The sequence below is a fragment of the Rutidosis leptorrhynchoides genome, chromosome 10 (assembly GCF_046630445.1).
Source record: "Rutidosis leptorrhynchoides isolate AG116_Rl617_1_P2 chromosome 10, CSIRO_AGI_Rlap_v1, whole genome shotgun sequence".
Classification (NCBI taxonomy): Eukaryota; Viridiplantae; Streptophyta; class Magnoliopsida; order Asterales; family Asteraceae; genus Rutidosis; species Rutidosis leptorrhynchoides.
Genome location: NC_092342.1, coordinates 226,216,882 through 226,238,545, shown reverse-complemented (window position 1 = coordinate 226,238,545; position 21,664 = coordinate 226,216,882).

The following is a 21,664-nucleotide window of genomic DNA, read 5'->3' as shown; positions in this document are numbered from 1 at the left end:
TGTAGGCAACCATAAACGACCTTAGTCGTCAGAAGTTTGATGATAAAGAATAATATGTTGGAAAAGCTAATAAATGTTGGAACTGGAAAACGGATAGAGTTAACCATGAAGGAGACCAAGGACAAATACAAGGACCATACCCTATATTCAAAGAATCCAGATAATTCTGGATCCGTTGAAATCTTTATAGAATATCTTGCTCCGAAGTCATGTTAAAATCTTGCAGAAAATCTTTCTCCATCAACCATCGAACTTAGAAATTCCAAAATATCATCATCAATATCTTCGATATTTCTGAGGATATTTTCAAAAATATTCTCGTCCGAAATTATATACCTCTTCGTGCTTCCTGTGTATCATTATATTGGAAACATTCGAGAGAAAATTTAGTACCGAAAAACAGATTATGCGAAACTATGAAGAAAGCCGTGGACAAATCACAAAGAATAAGTTTGACTTCAAAGAATCTAAATGATTCAATGTCTGCTGAAGCCTTTAGCGAATATCTTGCTCGTTACTCTAAACCCTTGCAGACAATAGTCTCCATCATTCTCTGATCTTAAATATTTAAAGATATTATCGTATCTTTCATTATAAATATCCTCCATATTTCTGAAGATATTTTTATAATTATTCTTATCTGAAATCATTAATCTCTTCGTGCAATCAGTGTTACATCATATAGAAACTGTTAGTTTCTATATTCTGTAAACTTTCGAGTCTAAAATATGAATGTTTTTGGAGTAGTGTTGGGAACTGATGCACGAGTTAGTATAATATAATGACACTTGATCAACGTGATTATATTACAGTAAGTCATGCTGAGTTTCTAATGAAACGTGATGATGGTTCACAGTAGATCATACCGTCATCATGTGTCATGTTACATAACTCTTTCATTCTACTTAACTTCTGAACATATCAATAAAATGTATTCTTGATGGATCTATCTTCCGTGATGTTGATAAATTTGAAAAATCAAATCGTGCTATCACGTTCTTTCCTGCTTAGAACATTATAATCATTCAAAACACTATATCTACGAATTCTGGACCATTATTCGCTTGATTTAAAGTCGGGAAGAGAAAATAAAAGAATGAATCTCCGAAATAGAAATGGGGGGTATAAATCACAGCAAATAGGAGAGAGCATTAACTATGAATGACAATGATTATTAAAGACAGAAGCAGGGACTTTGAAATGTAAAGGAAAATATAAAGCCCTATAACAACACATAAATTACAAACTGTGTATGTCAATGTTTATCGCAACATAAAGACACGGGAGAATTAAAAACACTATAACCCCAAGGGTGAAGTAGAAGAAAGAAGATTCCTCTGGTGGAAGTTGGAAAAGGAGAATGATTGTAGCAATAGAAAAGAGAAGGACAAGGATCAGAATTGGATTAAGCATTTTCACAATCTTTTAGATGTATGAACTAAGAAAGAAAGTATAGGAATGGTGAGAATAATGGGATGGAAGAGTTTAATTTATAATGGAAATATCAGGCAGAGTAATCGAGGCAGATCACCGTAATTAATTATAGAGATCTAAATTTTCTTACTCGCCGAAGAATCAAATCTTTTAGATTTTGAAGATTTTCTTTAAATCCCTTGAATTCCGGAATTCAATCAAGTCAACGTCAAAAGTTAAGACGCACCCTATTTTCTAAATTCAACCTTGACTCTGTCAAAAGTTAAGATGACTCTTTACTTTCCTATTTCACTCTTTGGTGATAGCTTCATTCGTACTCTTCGAATAATCGAATTATTTTATCCATATTACTCGATGATGATAAAACTCAAGTTATTAACTCATATTCTCATGAAAACATTTTTATTGTTAGCCATGACCACCTCACTCAAATTTCGGGATGAAATTTCTTTAACGGGTAGGTACTGTAGTGACCCGGAAATTTTCGACCAAATTTAAACTTTAATCTTTATATGTTTCCGACACGATAAGCAAAATCTGTAAGGTTGAGTCTCAAAAAGTATGAACTGTTTTATATATTCAATTGACCTTCGACTGCTCTCGACGATTCACGAACAATTAATTGTAAATAAATATGTATATATAAATGTAAGTATATGTATATTAATTTGAAATTATAAAATATAATTTAAGCATTAGAATTATTATGTAAAATAGAATACAAAATAATTAAGTGTAGATTTAAAATGAATCTATATATATAAATATATAAGATTTCTATGATTAATTATTAATATTATAACATATATACAATTCATAAATAATAAATATTTAATAAAGGATAACATATTATATTTGATTATATTATGTAAATAATAATATATAATACAATTTGAAATATAGTTGATGTATTAAAATTTATACTTTCTTTATCATTATAATATTAATAACAATATTAATATTAATATCAATATCATTATTATTATTATTATTATACAACAAGTAATAAAAATTATTATTTTTGTTGTTGTGATTAATATGAGTATTATTATTAATTCTATTAGTATTATTAGAAATATAATTGTTATTATTAATATAATTATTAGCATTATTATTATTAATAATAATTACATACAGGGATTAAAAGTGAATGCTAACAGAATGCAATTTGTTTCTCCTATATGTTTTATCTTTTTCCATTTGTCTACAACTCAAATTGATTCCTGTCTGATTCTTGTCATCTGTCGATTTCAATCTCAGTACACAACAAAACTCATATATGATAAATCATCTACTGCAGTTAGGAGAGGAAGGAATAAAAATCAAAATACAGAAAAACCATTTAAAACCTCTTTTCATAAATATTTTTGCAAAATCTTTGAAATCGAATTCAACTTCAAAAAGTGTTAATACAGTCTTGTTATGAATCATCCATATGATCCATCTGTAAGTTCTTAATCTTTAATTCCATCGTTTGATTTCTAATTCTGGAGTCAAAGTTAAACTTTAAAAAGTCAACTAATTTGTTCATCTTAAAATTCGAATTCATATTGATGTTTTTGGATCAATTAAGGATTCACATAGTTTCTAAGAATGATTTGGAGCATAATTCATGTTGTAATTATTATCTAAAACATTCAAAAACTTAAAATTTAATTTCAAGGTTAGTATGTTCTTGACTGTGATAATCATATACTTTAATTAGATTGAATTTTAAAAATCTATTAATGTAGTACTGTTAAGAATCATTCACGCAAACTATCTGCAAAATTTGAAGTTCTAATTCGTTTTGTTGAGTTGGAATTTTCGAGTCAAAGTTTATAAATCAAAAAGTCAAAGATTATTCCATGATCAAATTTGATTTACCTGTTTCAAATGGAGTTAAATTAATAATTTATAGTGTTTATAGGAAGCAAATGTAACACAAGTTGTGTTATAATATTTCACTGAAATCAACTCAAATTCGAAATCTATTTTTTTTTTTAAACCGTCGCTCAGCTGCTGTTCTTGTTTTAATTTTTTTTTTCAGTTTGATCGATAATTAATAAAACCACTTCTAATCAATTACAATTAAAATCCTAGCCTAAATTTGGATATGTGATGTGAGTTAGAATAGATTTCGTCCTCTGAGTGATTTGATAAAGAAGAAGGGAAAAGACAGAAGTATTAGCTAAATATAAATAAGTGTGGTATAATATCAAGAAAGCAGAATTGGAGTATTGGTTTAAGTCTTAGTCTTGTGAACGAGAGGTCGGGGGTTCGAGCCTTGTACGAGGCAACATTTTTTTTAAAGGCTTGTCTCTTGAAGGTAGTCTCATAACTATTAGTATCATTGGCTTTATTATCATTTTTATTATCATTATTATTATTGTTAGCATTATTATTGTAATATTAATTATTAGTAATATTAACAAGTATTATAGTTATTATTATTATTAATGCTACTAAAAAGTGTTAGTTATCTTTTATTATTATTAAAAATTATTATAAATACAATTATAATTATTATTATCATTAAGATTATGATTATTATTATCATTATTAGTATGAAAATAATATACTTTATTATTTCCATTAATCTTAGTAGTAGAATCATTTTTATGATTATTAATATCGGTGTTATCATTATGTATTATGTATTATTATTATCTTTACTAATAAGGTGATCACATCATTATAAGTATTATTATTAATATTATCATGAGACTCATTATTAATATATAAGTATTGAAAATCATTATCATAATTATCATTAATAATAAAATTAATACTTTTAAGGTTATTATTATTAATATCATTATTATTATTATTATTATTATTATTATTATTATTATTATTATTATTATTATTATTATTATTATTATTATTATTATTATTATTATTAATGAGATTATTAACGTTACTACCTTTATCAGTAATACTACGTATTATCATTATTAACATTTTTACCATTATCAGCATTATTTTTACTACTTTTAACAAACAAACGATATATAAATATATATAAATATATATATATATATATATATATATGTATTTTATACATATAACATAACAAAAAAAATACATTTTCATATACAAAATGGATATATGAAACATATATATATTTTTAATATAAAAATAATATAATCAATAAACTTATATTTATATGTGGGTTCAATTACAACTAGGAATATTAATAAATATACAAATGATATAGGTTCATGAATCCGAGGCCAACCTCATACTTGTCAAATGCTGTCATATGTATTTTTACTACAAAATACATTAGGTGAGTTTCATTATTCCCTTTATATATATATTTTTGGGCTGAGAATACATGCAATGTTTTAATAACTATTTTACAATATTTATAAGCGTGAGTTTTATTTGCTGTCTTTTTAAATGCTTTTGCTATATATATTTTTGGGACTGAGAATACATGCGCTGCTTTATAAATGCTTTACGAAATAGACACAAGTGATCGAAACTACATTCTATGGTTGGATTATTAAACCGAATATGCCCCTTTTTATTAAGTCTGGTAATCTAAGAATTAGGGAACAGACAGCCTAATTGACGCGAACTCTAAAGATAGATCTATTGGGCCCAACAAGCCCCATCCAAAGTACCGGATGCTTTAGTACTTCGAAATTTATATCATGTCCGAAGGAGGATCCCAGAATGATGGGGATATTCTTATATGCATATTGTGAATGTCGATTACCAGGTGTTCAACCCATATGAATGATATTTTTTGTCTCTATGCATGGGACGTTATATGAGAATTGGAAATATGAAATCTTGTGGTCTATTAAAATTATGAAAAGATTGTTTATGATAAACTAATGAACTCACCAACCTTTTGGTTGACACTTGAAAGCATGTTTATTCTCAGGTACGAAAGAAATCTTCCGCTGTGCATTTGCTCATTTTAGAGATATTACTTGCAGTCATTCATGATATATTTCAAAAGACGTTACATTCGAGTCATTGAGTTCATCAAGAATATTATTAAGTCAATTATAGTTGGATATATTATGAAATGGTATGCGTGTCGTCAACTTTCGATGTAAAGCAAGTTTGTCTTTTAAAAACGAATGCAATGTTTGTAAAATGTATCATATAGAGGTCAAGTAACTCGCGATGTAATCAACTATTGTGAATCGTTTGTAAACAATATGGACTTCGTCCAGATGGATTAGGACGGGTCTTCACACCGAAGAGGAACCGGAAGAGGAGGAACTGGAAGAGGAGAAACCGGAAGAAGAGGTTCCGGAGGAGGTAATATTAGGAACCATAGAAAAACAGATAAATAAAAGAAAATCCTCAAACAATGGACCAAAGTTAAAAATGGTCAATGGTGTTTCCGCCGAGGAAGAAAAATATTGGGAAGATTACCAATTTTCCAATGAATCGGATCCCGATGAGGATTCCGATGATGTTATAGAAATTACCTCGACCCAATTTGAAAAGAAAAAAGAAAATAATAAGGGAAAGGGCATCAAAATAGAGAAACCTAATACCAACCCCGATGAACTATATATGTATCGTCAACACCCGTATTTCTTAAGTTGTAACAATAACCCGGGAACCTCTAAGCCACCAGGTTTTTCTAAACCATTTGTGAAAACAACGGCTCATAGTAGAGCAACATCATATATCCATAGAAAATTAGCAAAACGAAACAGGTCCGAAGAGGAAGAAATTAGTGAGTCAGAATAAAGAGTTGTAATCATGAGGTGTAAAATATGTAAAATAAGTGTGCTTGTATTGTTCTTGTTGTATGTGAAAATTGCTTGTATTATTTGATAATTATCTTTTACGAATCTAACCCTCCTATATTTTTACAGTATTAAAACAAAAATGGATGTTAAGGATAGACAAACAAAAATTTTAGAAGACCTACCCAGGGACATGATTGATGAAATCTTGTCTAAAGTCGGTCAGAATTCATCGGCACAATTATTTACGGCGAAATTAGTGTGTAGAACATTTGATGAACATTCCAGGCATGCCTTAGTTTATAAAAGGCTTTCATTTGAAAGATGGGGTATGTCACATTGGGGACACCGTAAGTTACGTCGTGTTTTCTTTAAAGCGTTAAATGCGGGGAACCCAAATGCAATTTTACGCTACGTGTTAAGAACCAATTTTGACTCAACATATCCCAACATAGGATTTCGTGAGTTAGAAAGAGCTTCTAACATGCAACATAAAGAAGCATGTTATGCTTACGGGTTAGTGATGTTCGCTTCTCACCAAAGTGAGAAAAAGAACATCGGATTACAACTTTTAAATAAAACCTTCCCACAAGTGACGGATTCAGTAGTTGAGGTGAGAAACAAGGTTTTTAGATTATTACGGTGCTGTTGGACATTACGAAACCCTCGTCCCTTTGACGACGTTACAACATGCTGTCTTGTCAACGGCCACAACGGTTATGTTCCACAAGACCAAGGATGGGAAGTAGTCTTAGTAAAACCAGAATGCATGACTTGTTTCTGGACTTATGAATTACGTATTTTTATTGCCTTTGCTGAACGACTTGCGTATTAACTAGGATTGTTGTCACAACTGTTTTGTATCAAAGTTATTGTGTGCTATATTTCATACTATATGTATAATAGCGGTATTGTAAGTTTGTAAAATTTTGTATAAAAGTTTGAACGAGAAATATTATTATAATCAGTTTTTCATATAGAATTGTAGTAGCTGAATTGTATATTAGCTACTAAGTATGAACTTAACGGGTAGGTACTACCCTAATTAAAACTATAAAACGCTAATATGAAGAAAAAGCTTTTATAAATGAGTTCATATTATGCTATGAAATACTATTGACTACTCTTAATATTCTATATGATTAACTAAATTCTTTTGAGCTATTTTTGAAGGAAATGGCACCGACGAGTCGTTAGAATTTGAACATGAGCGAGGAAGACTTCCGTGTTTTCCTTGCAGCAAACATAGCCGCGGTATAAGCTTTAATGCAAAACAACAACAATAACTCTGAATCTAGCAATACAAATAACGCCACAAGAAATCGTGTAGGATACTCCTACAAAGAATTCATTGCCTGTAAACCTTTAGAATTCGATGGAACCGAGGGTCCAATTGGATTGAAACGGTGGACCGAAAAGGCTGAATCGATGTTTGCCATAAGTAAGTGTACTGAAGAAGACAAAGTAAAGTATGCTACGCATACCTTCACAGGTACTGCGTTAACATGGTGGAATACCTACCTAGAGCAAGTGGGTATAACAACCCTCACTTTTCCCTTCTGAATTTACTAAGTTGTCCTTAGGATTTCAATGTCATATTCTGTGCATCATCATTAGGGTTGTTATCCATTTCGATAAACGAACATTTATGCTTTCATTAAATGATCGCGTGTATTATTAAAACCCTAATATTATATTAAACCCTAAACCTAACCCTATTCATTAAGTACTAAACCCTAATACCATTTCATATTAAATATTAAACCCTAACCCTAATACAAAAATTAATAATATAAACTAGATGTAATAAATTAATTGTGACAATTTATATACATCTAAACCTAATGAGAACTAAATAAAAACTTAATAAAAGATATGGGAAAATAATGTAAATAAATAAATAACACTTATATTAGATAAAAGTAACATTTTTATAAAAAAAAAATGTTAATAAACGTATAAAAAAAACGGCCAAGGTGTTTAAAAAAAAAAAAAAAAACTTGGTTCCTAAGCTAACCTAAATCCTAATCCTAATCAACTACCTTTTCCTTGCATCCTAATCTAGTTTCAAGTCCTTGATCACCAAGATTATAATTTGGTTAGGACTCTAAACCTCAATTATAAAAGGGCTCATGTTTTTCCTATACTTGGCAACACAAATAAACACATAAAAAACCTTCTCATTGATGCTTGTATAGTCGACATATTCCCTGTAGCCCTTCCTTATTTTTAGTCGACAATTTACAGCTTCTTTTTTCTCTATTTTTAGTCGACCATAAGCCCACCAACACAGCCAATTTCGGCTGCCATCACAGCCCTCAACCGCCCACATGTAGCTGCGTTTTTTCAGCTCATCATCGACGCCCCCTACAGCAGATATTCTGCTGTCAAACTGCCACCCAAAATAGTCCCAAACCGCCCTCCTGCAGCCTCTTTTGTTGCTGTTACAAGCCTCCACCAAAAACAGCCTTTTTCTGCTTTTTCGCTTGTGTTTCGACAGGCTCAAACCCGGCCTCAAAACAGCTCACTACAGCTGCATTTTTTGTTGCTGCTGTCCTCCATTAAACACCACCAAAACCGCCCATGTTTGCAGCTGAAAATGCCACCCAAAACCGCCCCAGAAGTTGCTATTTTTGCTGCTGTTGTTGCTATGTTCTGTGTGACAAAACAGTCCCCAAAACCCGCTCGTATTGCTCCCGATTTGCTGCTGTGTTTCTGCTTCTGTTTCGGGTCATAACCACCATCAATCGTCATCTTTTCTTGATCTTAAAATACTTCAAGGTATCCCTATACTCTAAGTTTTATCATCCTTTTACGTTGATTTAATTCTTAATATTATTGGTTATGAATATGAATAAGTTATATGTTAATAAATAATGAACATGAGTAATAAGACAACTTTGAACATGAAACTAGATTTTAAAGGTAAAAGCTTATGAACATGAATAAAGGAAAGATTATAATGATGATTAATAAGATGGAAAAATTTAAAAGTATTGTGGTTAAGTATGATTATGAAACTAGATAATAATAGATAAAGTATTAGGTAGTTAATTATAATAGTTAAGGGTTAAGGATTATGAACATAAAGCTAGATTTTAAGTTAAAAGATTATGTACATGATAAAGATTAGGGTTAAGTTGTGATCATGATTTTGATATGAAGTTAGTTAATATAGATAATGATTGTAATTAAAAGAATTATGATTATGAACTAGTAATAAAATTAAGTATGAATATAAGTTGATCATGATTGTTGTTATAAAAGTTAATTAAAATAGATAAAAGTTTATGATAAAAGATTATGATTTTATGTTAATGATAAACTAGTTTGATAAGTTAAAGGGTATAAATAGGTTATGATTTTATGTAAGTGAATATAAACAAGTATGAATATGAGTTAAGTATGATTAAAAAGATTAGTGTTGGTGAATGTTAATGTTATTAGGTTTTGATTATAATAAAAAGCTATGATTTTGTGATTAGTAATGATAAAGATATACGTGCATGCATGCATGCATACGTACGTATGTACATGTATACATTGTAGATATATGTGTGTGTGTATATGTGAATATATACATAGGTGTATATGTATATGTACGTGTGTATGTATATGTACGTGTGTATGTATGTATGAGTGTGTATATGTATTAGGTAAATATTATAAGAAATTACAAAGGTGATAAGTAGTTATATGTATATATATGTATCACCTTTACACTAATATATATGTAACACATACACAAAAGATATACATACATAGTATGGCTATAAATATATACATAATATAATAATAAAGATTATATGTATATGTAACATGTAGGTATGGATATATATAACACTTGTATTAATGAGACTACTTAATACTTGATTAATTAAAGAATAATACTACTATTATTATTATAACTTATACACTTATCTATGTAGTAACACTTAAGTACACTAAGTATATTATCACTTATATAAATATAACTTTTCTCGAGAACGATCACTGTTAATATAGTTTGCTATATTAATAAACAATATTTATGTCTATTAGACATTAACTAATCGAACATAATATCTCTAGATTGAGATCTACGTGTTCAACACTCCGATCATATAACTTGCGTGGAATATCTATCTGCTATTAAGGTGAACTTCACAGCCCCTCTTTTTACTATTTCTTAACTGTTTTATAAACTTTGGGGTGAGACACATGCTTGCTTTTAAACTGTTTTATGATTAGACACAAGTACTCAAATGTTAACTATATACATGTTGTTTGTTAACAATAATGGTCACTGCTAATATAATTCGTTATATTAGTAAACATACTTTGTCTGTTGACAATAACGGTCACTGCTAATATAATTCGTTATATTAGTAAACATACTTTGTCTGTTGACAATAACGGTCACTGTTAATATAATTCATTATATTAATAAACAAACTTTATCGGTCACTGTTAATATATTCATTATATTAATAAACAAACTTTATCGGTCACTGTTAATATATTCATTATATTAATAAACAAACTTTATCGGTCACTGTTAATATATTCATTATATTAATAAACACACTTCATTCTATTGATTGATTTTATATCAGTCAACCCTAACTAAATCTTGTGGTCTAAAAAACTTGTTATAATTATTAAACTTATGTTGTTCACTCAACCATTTTGGTTGACACTTTAAGCATGTTTTGTCTCAGGTACTTAGATATATTGCTTCCGCTGTAGAACTCTGCTGTTACTTAAAGTCAAACCGAGCATTGGGACCAGAGTTAACATCCGCGTCAATGGCGATTTTGGCGGGGTGTTACAGTTGGTATCAGAGCTCTGGTTATAGGGAACTAGGTTACATTAGTGTGACTAACATGAATAGTTAGGATGCATTAGTGAGTCTAGTCTATCACCAAGTTGTTCATTTGCATTGATTATTTGCATTACATTCTAGATTATGTGCATTAAGTTCACTTATATTTGTTATGCCTAGAATTCCTATACCATTCAAATCTTTAGAAACACTTTGCTATTGGAACTATACTTACACGTCTGACTCTTAGAATAAGAGCTATGACTTACTTGTATTCCAACAATAGAACGCCACCATACCTATCTCATTATGTAATTTAGGAGAGCTAAGACTTGTTATAGAGAACCTTTCCTGCCTTAGTCTTAAGCGTTTTCCCTTAATATTTATAATGCTATTTCATCTTACTACATGTTTTTACCTCTGTTAATATTCTGTATCTTTTCCTAAGGATGTCAAGCAAAACCCTATCATCTTGCCTGACCCCGACTCTAAAGGATCGGTTAGTATGTGATTGTTATCATATCCATACATATCTTATGACCTAACTTTGCCATTATGATTCAAAGTTTTCTTTGACTCACGCGAAGGGATGTCACTCATGACTCAACATTCCAACGTCAACTATTTAAGTTTGATCACATGTCCTGACCATATGAGGTGATATTGAAGTGGAAGTATGAATTAGTGAAATATAATGACGCTTGGCCGACGTGATTATATTACGGTAATTCATATAGAAATTCCAATATCATGAAATATGGAATAGAAAGTGAATCAAATAAAAATTTCCTATACATCTCGATGTTATTACATGAAGGGTAATTATCATCTAATTTATAGATATACGAAGAGATCATTACGATCAAACTATCTCATACCCATGAGTAGATTAACAAATTCTCCTATGCCATAAAAGCTGTAAAGCTTTGCAATCTTTCTTTCTTAAACAACTTATCTCTTTATCTTTGACGCTTAATTATCACATCCCCGCTGGAGGGAAGGATGCATGTTCTTAAGTGACCAGAAGTGACACCCCCGAAACTTCTTCGAAGCATGCATCCTGTTATCTGTAATTACCCTCCTAGTGTAGATCTTCATAAACCCTAAACCCGTCGAACATAAGCGACAACCACTCGCAAGATTTTTATTTGAATATTCAAACGAAGATAAACACCACATTCACTCTCACGTTCTCATACTCACCAATCATATCTCACTTGTCAGCAACAGCTTCACACATAAACAATTTGAATTCCGAGAACATATGTCCTAATAATAGTCAATAGCCGTATTTAAATACAATAGATTTCATTACCTCGCAACATTTTTGCTTAAAAATAACTCGAAATTTTCAAAATACCTTCACCCGATTTTCATCGATCCGTTTCCAACTCGTAACCTCCGAAATATGAAAATTATGTTACCAAAATTTTACATACACTATTTTACTGTGCGATCCTCTCGAAATTCTATAAAATAAACTTATTTACTACCATTCATGCAAATTTTATAAATCGTATATGTTTATATAAGTAAAATTTACCTTTACTTATTTTGACTAGTACATATAAAATTATACTCTCACTTTTTCAAATCAATTCTGTTATTCAAAAGATATTTTATAGTACATGTGTACATAACTCTAGTTTTACTAAGAACTTCGTTTCCTTTTTAAATTGTCACCTTAAACGACTCGAACTTCTGTAAAAATTTTCATTGTTTGTTTATATAAAAATTTTCGTATTATTCTACACCACGTAGTAATCACAATTCATCTTGCTCTTCGAAACTTACCATTGAGTTCATCATTCAAAACTCTATGATCTCAGTAACTTTTTCTTAGTAAGGTTGACCGTTGAGAAGATTTTACTTTTGATATCTCACGGCTAAACCACAGCAACCTCGTATAACTTCAATTCTATGATTTAATATCTTTTTGGCACAAGAAAGCATTTCTCGGATATTTCCTTACCCGGTGTAAACTATTCTTTGTAGCCAATGATTCATATTTCTTTTCATCCGCACTTAAACTCATAGGTGAATGATAGATCGACTCGCCATTGTGCGAGAACGACTTTCTCATTAAGAGATCACACTGTTTCATGCGGTTTCCTATCAGAAATATAATTTATGATCCTCACTATCCTCTCTAAAGGAGTTACCTTAAATGATTATGGTGTTTATGTGTTTATACTAAACATTTCTTCCTCACTATTTATAACTAAATGTTATCCTAGTCAAGTTTCGACCTCTGTTTCAACATATAGTTAAAATCATGATCATAGGGTGCTTTCCGCAAGGATAAGTTGTCATGTATTATAATCTTTCGTTAATCTTTCATACCATTCTAAGGGCATTTTAGTAATCATGGCTTGCATTGCATATAAGCCTGATTAGTGACTTCGCAGCTGGAATCTCATCTCGTTTATTCACATTAGACATTTCTTGAAAATTTAGGGTTTCATGAAGTTGTTACCATCCCCTAACAAACACAAGTCATTCATCAAACTCCATGGCTGTGATCTCCAAGTACTCCTCTCTGATTGTCTGCCCTAATGGCGACATAAGCGCTCAAGGTTTCAAAAAACTTAGTAATGTTCGTTGCACATTTCAGGTATCCAACTTACTAAATTCTTGTACGACTAAAATATCACAATCCCTTTTAATTACCTCGGCATTAATAATAAAATGCACTTCATAGAAGAACCTGTATAAGTTATGGGTCATAAGATTCAAACGCTTAGTACAGGGCAATATTCCTATTGTTAAAGTCGGTTGGAATTCGCGTAGAGGCCCCGAGTATACCTGGGAACGTGAAGACCAAATGAAACGGAAATATTCACATCTATTCTCACCTGCTGATGCATCCAAGAAGATCTTCCTGAAACTTCGGGACGAAGTTTAAGTTAACGGGGAGGTACTATAACAACCCTCACTTTTCCCTTCTGAATTTACCAAGTTGTCCTTAGGATTTCAATGTCATATTTTGTGCATCATCATTAGGGTTGTTATCCATTTCGATAAACGAACATTTATGCTTTCATTAAATGATCGCGTGTATTGTTAAAACCCTAATATTATATTAAACCCTAAACCTAACCCTATACATTAAGTACTAAACCCTAATACCATTTCATATTAAATATTAAACCCTAACCCTAATACAAAAATTAATAATATAAACTAGATGTAATAAATTAATTGTGACAATTTATATACATCTAAACCTAATGAGAACTAAATAAAAACTTAATAAAAGATATGGGAAAATATTGTAAATAAATAAATAACACTTATATTAGATAAAAGTAACATTTTTATTAAAAAAAATGTTAATAAACGTATAAAAAAAAAGGCCAAGGTGTTTAAAATAAAAAATAAAAAAAAAACTTGGTTCCTAAGCTAACCTAAATCCTAATCCTAATCAACTACCTTTTCCTTGCATCCTAATCTAGTTTCAAGTCCTTGATCACCAAGATTATAATTTGGTTAGGACTCTAAACCTCAATTATAAAAGGGCTCATGTTTTTCCTATACTTGGCAACACAAATAAACCCATAAAAAACCTTCTCATTGATGCTTGTATAGTCGACATATTCCCTGCAGCCTTTCCCTATTTTTAGTCGACAATTTACAGCTTCTTTTCTCTCTATTTTTAGTCGACCATAAGCCCACCAACACAGCCAATTTCGGCTGCCATCACAACCCTCAACCGCCCACATGTAGCTGCGTTTTTTCAGCTCATCATCGCCGCCACCTACAGCAGATATTCTGCTGTCAAACCGCCACCCAAAACAGTCCCAAACCGCCCTCCTGCAGCCTCTTTTGTTGCTGTTACAAGCCGCCACCAAAACAACCTTTTTCTGCTTTTTCGCTTGTGTTTCGACAGGCTCAAATCCAGCCTCAAAGCAGCTCACTGCAGCTGCGTTTTTTGTTGCTGCTGTCCGCCATTAAACACCACCAAAACCGCCCATGTTTGCAGCTGAAAATGCCACCCAAAACTGCCCCAGAAGTCACTATTTTTGATGCTGTTGTTGCTGTGTTCTGTGTGACAAAACAGTCCCCAAAACCCGCTCGTATTGCTCCCGATTTGCTGCTATGTTTCTGCTTCTGTTTTGGGTCATAACCACCATCAATCGTCATCTTTTCTTGATCTTAAAATACTTCAAGGTATCCCTATACTCTAAGTTTTATCATCCTTTTACGTTGATTTAATTCTTAATATTATTGGTTATGAATATGAATAAGTTATATGTTAATAAATAATGAACATGAGTAATAAGACAACTTTGAACATGAAACTAGATTTTAAAGGTAAAAGCTTATGAACATGAATAAAGGAAAGATTATAATGAAGATTAATAAGATGGAAAAATTTAAAAGTATTGTGGTTAAGTATGATTATGAAACTAGATAATAATAGATAAAGTATTAGGTAGTTAATTATAATAGTTAAGGGTTAAGGATTATGAACATAAAGCTAGATTTTAAGTTAAAAGATTATGTACATGATAAAGATTAGGGTTAAGTTGTGATCATGATTTTGATATGAAGTTAGTTAATATAGATAATGATTGTAATTAAAAGAATTATGATTATGAACTAGTAATAAAATTAAGTATGAATATAAGTTGATCATGATTGTTGTTATAAAAGTTAATTAAAATAGATAAAAATTTATGATAAAAGATTATGATTTTATGTTAATGATAAACTAGTTTGATAAGTTAAATGGTATAAATAGGTTATGATTTTATGTAAGTGAATATAAACAAGTATGAATATGAGTTAAGTATGATTAAAAAGATTAGTGTTGGTGAATGTTAATGTTATTAGGTTTTGATTATGATAAAAAGCTATGATTTTATGATTAGTAATGATAAAGATATACGTGCATGCATGCATGCATACGTACGTATGTACATGTATACATTGTAGATATATGTGTGTGTGTATATGTGAATATATACATAGGTGTATATGTATATGTACGTGTGTATGTATATGTACGTGTGTATGTATGTATGAGTGTGTATATGTATTAGGTAAATATTATAAGAAATTACAAAGGTGATAAGTAGTTATATGTATATATATGTATCACCTTTACATTAATATATATGTAACACATACACAAAAGATATACATACATAGTATGGCTATAAATATATACATAATATAATAATAAATATTATATGTATATGTAACATGTAGGTATGGATATATATAACACTTGTATTAATGAGACTACTTAATACTTGATTAATTAAAGAATAATACTACTATTATTATTATAACTTATACACTTATCTATGTAGTAACACTTAAGTACACTAAGTATATTATCACTTATATAAATATAACTTTTCTCGAGAACGATCACTGTTAATATAGTTTGCTATGTTAATAAACAAACTTTATGTCTATTAGACATTAACTAATCGAACATAATATCTCTAGGTTGAGATCTCTGTGTTCAACACTCCGATCATATAACTTGCGTGGAATATCTATCTGCTATTAAGGTGAACTTCGTAGCCCCTCTTTTTACTATTTCTTAACTGTTTTATAAACTTTGGGGTGAGACACATGCTTGCTTTTAAACTGTTTCATGATTAGACATGATGTGGTAGCGTGGGGTTACGAAATTACTTTTATTTTTAATACAAAATACTACAAAATATGACACAAGTTTTATTAATTTACGGATGGGATATACCTAAACCTTGCTACAACACTATAGGCAGTGTACCTAATCGTAGAGTAGTGTAGTTTTTAGTAAGTCCGGTTCGTTCCACAGGGAGCTCGTGATACTTACTATATTTTTAACTATATTTATACAAAATATATATAATTATATAAGTAGTAATATTATTATAAAAGGGGGGTTTTACCGTTTAATGACCGGTTTGTCGATTCTATATTTTAAGCGTAAAGATAAATGACGATAATTAAAGTGCGTAAAATAATGACAATAAATAAAATGACAGTAAATAAAATTGCGAGTAATAAAATGACAGTAAATAAAGATACGATGAGAAATATAATAAAAGAATTATGCTTATTTAAACTTCCGTAATCATGATGTTTAACGTTTTGATTTTAATTAATTGTTACTCGGGTTAATTGTCCTTTGTCATGGTTTATTTGATACCTATCTGGTTTTTGTCCATAATAGTCCATCGGTCATAAATATAAAGTGCGAGTGTCCTCGTCAAATTACCCTTATACCCGAAGTCAAATATTCCAACTAATTAAGGATTTAAACTGTGACGCAGTTATCACTTCTGTCAACAATTACACCAGTTATCACTGTATGTAATCCACCCCTGTTTTAATTAGTTTATGAATATTAATTCATCCACTTGATTAGAATGAATAATCAATTACCCAACCCAATTGATTAATTAAATGATTATAACAGATTCCATATGAACGTCACTAAATAGGACAACCATAATCATTATTAATTATTAGGTTAATTAATTTGAAGATAGGTTCGACAGACTCCAATGAGTTGTCACTCAATTAGACAATACCCCCCATCTATTAATAGTCAATAGTCCAATTTCCACAAGTGTCGGTCTTTTGCCCAAACCTTAATTATGGTCCAAAGTTCAATAACCCCATCTTAATATTTTAGCCTAACATCACGATTACTTCGGCTCAAATAAGCATAATAATAACTTAGTTACGAGACATTAATTTAAAAAGGAAGAACATAACTTACAATGATTATTTATAGCGTAGCGTTACACGGACAGAGTTCCGACTTAAAACCCGTTAAACATTTGTTACACTACCCCAAAATTATTATTAAACTTAAAATTAAAATTAATATTATAAATATAAATATATATGTTACAAAGAAAGAGAATTGAAAGGTGTATCTAAATCATCGATTTAGATGGCCTTTTATAGGCAAATGATAAATTGAAATTTTCACTTATGACCCCTGAACTATGCTCAATTAACAACTTTTTAATATTTAATATTATTCTTATTATGAATTATTTAAATATTATATTATATTCTTGTGCATAGTTGACTTGTACTTTCAGATCCGTTGCGTTGAGCGTTGAAAGTTGGTTCATGTGTCGGTTCCGGATTTTCGAACGTCCTTTCGCACAATTTTATATCGTGTACTTTGCGTTTTGTAACTTGTACTCTTGTCGTTTTTAGACGTTCCTCATTAATAATTTGAACCTTTTTTATTGTATCTTGTACTTTTTAGCTTTTTGGACCTTTGCGTCTTCAATTCGTCGTTTTCGCCTTTTGTCTTCGCACTTATTAAATATAAACGAATATTACTTGAAAATGGAACAATTGCAACTAAAATCTTGTCTTTCTTGGGGAATAATGCTATGAAATATATGTTCCTTTTTAGCCTTATCAATATCCCCACACTTGAGCGTTGCTTGTCCTCAAGCAATACAGTCTTGAAATAAAAACATACTAGAATCACTTCTTTATTCTTCACACTTTATACATCAGTGATTTTGATACGGTGTTATAAACAATGATAGTAACGATAGAACCATGGTTAAAGGTGGTTGTGCCATCCACAGTTGCCTCGGGTTTAGGTCAACGACACTTGCAATCAAATAGCCGATTTACTTTCGGTTTCCAAAGCAAAGTGCACATTTGAAAGGTGGTTTGAAGTCCCACATGACTATAAAAATGTAGATCCTTAAGGAAATTGGATCTTTATGAAAACAATTGAACTTTTGAAAATTCAAGCTAGATTTTACCCTAGACAAGTTTTCTGATTTGATCCACCATCGGTGTTGCAAAATATATTTGTGGATCAATATTTTGGCTAAAAACTTTTAGGCTCGTGTAATCCACTGCTATCCCTGTATCGGAAAGCACACATCCAGTTTACTTGTTCCGTATATTACCTTTCGGAAAACTACCGTCCGGTTGTAAAGGAAAGCGATGAACAAGAAACTGTTAAGGCAATGTCTAATGACATGCATTTGTTTATGGTCTTTTTAACGTGTCGGATGCTAGTACTGTCCTTGGTATGAGAAATAGTAAAGATCATCCTATAATTTTTCGGTCTGGCACAAGGTCCTGTCTCCGACCATGCTATGCAACCACCGTTCTTACGGTTGACACCCGATTTGGTTCAGGTGACCTAATGAATTCCAGGTGAATTCCTAGGATTTTACGTTCAATGGTAATGAACGCATTGAAAATGGGTTTTCAGAAAACAAATCGGTTTGTATTTTTGATCAAAATATTTTCTCGTTCAAGCCCGAGTTTAGATATCATTGAATTCCATGAGTTTGAATTCTCAATCTTTAAGGTCAATCTCAAGGATTGAGTAATATCAGTCTTAAAAGCTGATTTTTAATCTTTTAAGGAGATTATCCTTTCTGGGGATCTGATTCATTAGTCTTATCAAGCTAATTTGCACGGTGCCCCCCCATTGTACGAGATAAATCCTTCTCATGGTTAGGATAAATCTGACCACTTGGCGACCCTGTTTGATGCTGAGGTCCATGGATTTCCTGCTGATTTTAGAGATGACTTTTCTAGATTTTTCGTTAACCTACAGCTGGTCTGGACGATAACTTCTTGACCTAAATCAAGAAGCGCGTGTCTTTTTCGGAAGACTTTACTTCCTTCTAATGATGGAATTGATTCATCGTGTAGATCCATCTCTTCTTTTCTTTCATCGGGTAAAACAGTTGATTATCGTCCAAAACAAAAGTATTTTCAATTGTTTGTACAAAAATATGTGATATATTTTGAATAACTTGGTAGAGTTTTCACACACTTGGCTTTTATTTATGTTTTTCTTTGCCTTTTTCTCCTCTATTCCATTCTTAAATGAATTCTAACATTTTGGTTGTTTCTCAATTTATGTCCTTTCCGAGGTAACGATAATTTCGGCATTAACACCTAGTTTTCATCGTTCATAAATATGTATAAACATGATTTTGACTTCATTTAATTGAAAATTTTTCAAATTTTCACAAAATTTGGCAAATAAACCAAGTATAAACCCGAGAGAATTTATAACCCTTCCCCACACTTGAGATCATGCAATGCCCTCATTTGCATGAAATCAGACTATAATTATAAATTCATGAGGGTGATTAGTGTAGAAAAGTGATTAAAAATACCGAATCAAAGCTCGTTGAATGATTGATGGCGCCTCATCGTTCATTCCTTCATTTGTTATATCACATTTGTTGTTTTGTGTCTTGTCGTCAAAATTAGTACCTTTTGCTGAACTTAATGACAGTCTTTGAAAGTGCGCTGTTTTACCCTATTTTATACATAACATAGAACACAAACATATATATACATATTTTTGAAGTTTGGTATATAACCCCACGTTCAAAAATTTATAAAGTCTAATATCTTTTTGGCATACTTTAGATCAATAAAATTAAAAATAATGATAACAAAATTTGCCGTCCCACCCTCCGGTAAATCAATTTCGGCTTAATGACCTAGTCTTCAACTCACGACGAATTTTAGAAATCATTTTTTCAACTTAATGAATTAAAGTAAATTTTGTTTTTAAATATCACACAAAACTTAAAAGCATATTAATTTCATATAAGACCTACAAAACAAAAATTCAGAATGGAGGGAGAAAACTAGTTCTTTAGTGTCTGCTAGCGGAAAAGACCAATCGGATTCCATTCTCGGAACTACACGAGAACAGAACAATTAACTCTAGATAGCATTTTCTTTTTAGAACATTTGAATCTCCCCACACTTAGGTAGCTGTGGTGTCGAAATTGTGATTAACTTTATCGTCAATTTCTCTTGGTCCATAATCAACTTGCATATCCGTGACTTTTTCTTTAAGCCATTGGTCGGATTCCTGTGTAATATCCACAATTTCAACTAGTTTCTCCTTTTCTTTAGGTGATAGATTGGATACTAACCGGTTACATAACTTAAAGTTCCCCTTGGTTCTAGCATCGCGAATCCATTTAATAAGTTTCTTCATTGAACTATTAATAACGGGATCATTTAATTTCGTATCAACAACGGGGTTCTTTGTTATCATGTCATCATTAGGTGTTACTTCATTTTCTCCACACTTAGGCGTTTCATTATTGCTAAGTATTACCGTTGGAGTTGGTAAAACAACATGGTTCTTACCAATCGTTTTTGCTGGTTCAACGATTTTGGTTGGTGGAGATTTAGACTTTCGAATCATAAAGGTGATCGATTTGTCACCACTACTAAGTGTCATTCTTCCATTTCCTACATCAAATAACGCCCCGGTGGACGCAAAGAATGGTCGACCTAAAATTAGAGGAACGTTTGGGTCCTCTTCTATGTCAATGACAATAAATTCGACTAGAAAGGTTAAATTACCTACTTGAACGGGTAGGTTATCAGCAATTCCAACTGGGTGCTTAATGGTTTGATCAAAGAGTCGAACACTCATATCCGTTGGACTTAACTCACCTACACCTAATCTCTTATATAATGAAAGAGGCATAACACTCACACTTGCACCTAAATCTGCTAGTGCATCATACATGACACAATCGCTAAGTAGACAAGGAACAATAAATTCACCCGGATCACCTACCCTAGGTGGAGGTTTTGATGGAACTGTATTCACCGGGTTTACTTCTACTGTTTTTGTTTGTTGCACTTTCTTATTCTTTTTCTTCTTTCCAATGGTATCACCAACTTTATTACCTATTACTTGCTCATACTCCACTCCTTTTCTTGAAAACGG